At 33.8% G+C, this 4,083-nt stretch overlaps 1 long non-coding RNA gene across 1 annotated transcript in view; it reads right to left on the bottom strand.

The window, feature by feature from the left end:
- Window positions 1–2,397: 2,397 nt before the first annotated feature.
- LOC106681877 (uncharacterized) overlaps window positions 2,398–4,083 on the bottom strand; it is a 2,011-nt gene continuing 325 nt past the window's right edge. The window contains exon 3 of the long non-coding RNA XR_001343315.1: window positions 2,398–2,465. This is a non-coding gene — a long non-coding RNA (uncharacterized lncRNA). The remainder of the gene's footprint in view (window positions 2,466–4,083) is intronic.

The following is a 4,083-nucleotide window of genomic DNA, read 5'->3' as shown; positions in this document are numbered from 1 at the left end:
GCCATCTTCTTTTCAGGCGCCTCGGAGGATTGCCAGGAATGAAAGAGAAAGCAAGCTTAGAAACTAGTGGCTTTGGGTGGTTAGGGAGTTTATTATGGAAGGAATAATATCGGGTTCGGGCTAGATCGGTTACAGGTCTTTATGGATGGTTTTATTAGTAACAAAATAAGGAGCATTGAGGATAAACACAATATACAAAATATATTTTTTAATACACATAAATATAGCTAATTTTAATAATAATAATTTTAATACAATGAATCGAGGTCATCAAGTGGAGTTAAGAAAAACTACAGGCAGATATGATCATTAAGTGTGAATCAAAATCAATTATTGAGATAAAACTCATTCACAAAGACCTTAACATCCCATTCGTTGCAGATTTGACCCAAAACAGATATGCGTCTTTTTATTCCAAACTCCTTAACCATCCTAACCCATTAATTCTTAATCTTTAATCCTTAACAATCCCTGATAATCCTCCGAGGCGTCTGAAAAGAAGATGGCCACGGGACCTTCTAATTTAAATTAATGTTTCAAGTACCACCAATGGGTGGTTCCTTCCCAAGATTTTCAAGTGTATATGAAACATACTACATATTTACTTATTGTATTATTTTGTACAGTTGTAAATTACATTAAAAAAATAATTAATAAAAAAAAATATTGAGATTGATTGAAGTTTTGTGAGTTGAGAGCCGATATGGATTCTATTGTATTAGCTGATGCAATATGATATGAAACTTTTAACATGCTGAATGTTACAAGTATAGGATTATGAGCTGCCAATTTAAAGTCCATATTACATGCTAAGTGCAGGGAAGAGCTCCTAGCGGATTTTCTGGACAACCCTTTTTGTAACATTTACCAGAAAATAAAATCTCCAAAAGCTACGTCACATCATCTTTCCTTCACTTCAATTGTTCCTTGTCTCCTCTCATGTTTTTTTTCCTCTTATTTTATCCTTTATTCCATTACTCCCATTATTAGTTTAATTCTTCACTTTAGTAGAGTTTGAATGATGTCAATGAACAAAAGCAACGACATCAAAACGACAACAGACAAAATGGTGTAGAACTCAGCTAGTCTGTTGCGTGACGTCACTCTCTATTTAGCAGACCAATACAGACTCATACTAGGGGTATTCATGATGTTGTGTTAAATGTTAAATGTTTCACCATGTTAAATGTTATAACTATAAATTTAAAGTCATGTTAAACGTTAAATGCATAAGAGCCCCTAGCGGATTTTCTCAGCAACTTGTTGTGTAAGCCTTTATGTTTATAACCTTCCTTCCAGACCCTCATGTTATTGTTTACTTCAGTTTTGATTTAAGTAATTAATTACAACATGCCTAAAACGGAATTTGTGTGAAAGTTTAGCTTATGAAATGAAATGAAAAAATAACTTTATTCTGGGACATATGTCCCCTAAGAATATTTACATGGTTCATATAGTTTCAGATTTTTATCTGGCGAGCGCTTACAAATTTTCAGATAGTAGAATGAAATTACATTGTTTTTTTTACTGTTTTTTTTTTCTCAAATGTATCATTAAAATTATCCATTTTGGTTTAATAACAGAGATATGAATACCACAAACACACGAAAGAACTGAGCTGTCACAACAACAAAAATGGCGGCGATCTCAACTGGTCTATTGTGTGACGTCATTCTCGATTTAACTTACCAAGTAACAGACTCTCAGCCATGTTAAATGTTATTTCGTTTTACCACGGTAAAAGAAGGCAATTTTTTTCGATTTAACATGAGTTTTTCTATTTAACACGCTTTAACATGTTAAACTAAAGATCATGAATACCCCTACTATATGTTACATCGTTTTAGCATGCTAAATGATGGCATATATTACTCCATTTAACACACTTTAACATGTTAAACTAAAGATCATGAATACCCGTAATGTTATTGTTAGTCTTTATACGTCGGGTAGCTTACTACAAAATTTCTCAGAAACCCTTCACTTCAAATTTTGAATGATTAAATTTCATAATTTTTTCCGTAATCAGTCTGTCTAAACGTTACCCTCTGAATGTGCAGGTTTAGTTTTACAGTCAGTCTGGTTGACCTTGTAGAGATCTCTTGTATATGTAGCTAGCTATACAGTGTGTTTTGTTTTTTTGTGGCAATTAATTAATAACTCAAATGATTTGTATGCACATTTATTATGGAGCATTTTTAACAATATTTCAGAAGCTATGTAACATGACAAAGAGGTAGCAACATTTTTTCTCTTAAGAACAGTATTTGTAAATTATAGTATTCATACGAGTTCTTTGTATAAAGTATAAAGTAAATGATATCCAACAAGTAATCATTCAATAAATATTTTTATTAACAAATTGACTTTAATAATTCATATATTATTAAAAATATTCTTCCATATTATGCTTCTTACATGTATTGAATAAAAAACACCAAATAATTAACTCCAGTAGTAAACATCTGAAACAAACAAAAAAAATCATGATTTAGAATTAATTTATTTTTAAATCACTAGAGGGGGCGCCCAACGGCGGATCAATCCCCATTTTGTAAATTATACAACTGTTCATTTAATTGTACTACTTGTTGCTCAAATTGTATAACTGTAATTTACATTTATTTAATAGATTGTATTATTTTTATTTGATGCCTACTTCTTCCCATCCAAGACGCCAGAACACCATCTCCAACACAAGAACAAACAAAATCTTGGATGGAAACAAGTAGGCAACAAAATAAATGGAAAATGGCTGAGCAACCTACGTTTTTTAGATGATATTGTGCTCTTTGCAAAAGGCATGGAACAACTGAGAGAAATGATTAAGCGGCTTCTGGCATTGTGTGAAAGGTTGGTCTTTATCCGAACTACCAAACGAAACTTATGACAAATGGCGTAAAAGAGGAGTGTGAAATTAACAACCATAAGTTGGTATATGTTGAAGAGCATATCTATTTGGGTCAGTTAATATCATTCACGGATAGAGGAGCGAAAGAGGTCCAGGGGAGATTGGCACTCGGTTGGAAAAATATTTGGTCCCTTAGGCATATAATGAAGGGAAAAACAAGTATTGACCTTAAAAGGCAGATCTTCGATAGTTGCATTAGCCCAGTGGTCACTTATGGATGCCAAGCATGGTCACTGACTATAGCTCAGGAGAGGAAATTACAGGTGTGGCAAAATAATATTGGAAGAACCATTGTGAAAGTGAGGAAAAGAGATCGAATAAAAAATGCTTAGATCAAGAAAGAAACAGGACTCACTGACACACTGAAGATGACAAGATTGAGTAAATGGAAATGGCCAGGGCATCTCCTTCGAAGCGAAGATGACAGATGATCGAAAATTGCCACTGAATGGACTCCATACGACCTTCAAAGAAGAAGAGAACGTCAAAAGAAAAGATGGAGCGATATGTCCCATCCGTTTTCAAATGAACATAAAATTATCAACAACCTTAAAATTATTCCATATAATGCAATGTATTGAGAGGATTCTTAACATTATCACAGCAGTGACCGACTCGCAGGTACAAAGGTTTGACTCAAGATAAGTGTTGCTGATTGCTTCCAAACAGGTTGCAAGATACGGTTCGAACAAACACCTGATATGCAGGGTACCCTTTGGTGGCATCATTATCGGCCATAAAGAGAAGCAGAAAAACATGTAAGTGTTTTGGACATAAAAGGAAGCCATCTTGATATTTAGGTTTAGTTCTAGTTTCCACCACAAAAATTTGATCAGTCAATGAAATGGCTGGAAAAAATTAGAGGTGAGGAAATAATTCCATCGAGAAGAAAAACAAAAGGAGTTCATTCTCAGGGAGTGTTCGGAAGAGTATAGTCCATGGGAGCAGCAAAGGACATCTGATTTTTTTTTTTTTTTTTTTTTTTCGCACCCTCCATTAATAAGGAAAAGGAAAGTAGGGTACATGCAAAAATGTTTAGGTTGATGTTATGCATCCTTTTACTACCAGGGGTATTATAAGGTATTGATTCTATTGTGCACTGTGTGTGTATAGTTGAAGGCGCCAAGTGCGCGTTGAAGGACATCTGAAACCATGGACTCCATATATATATA

Source organism: Halyomorpha halys, unplaced genomic scaffold, assembly GCF_000696795.3.
Source record: "Halyomorpha halys isolate HHAL.00 unplaced genomic scaffold, Hhal_1.1 Scaffold21.1, whole genome shotgun sequence".
NCBI classification, from domain to species: Eukaryota; Metazoa; Arthropoda; class Insecta; order Hemiptera; family Pentatomidae; genus Halyomorpha; species Halyomorpha halys.
Note: the sequence above shows the minus strand (reverse complement) of the source record. Positions and strands in the feature narration are given on the sequence as shown.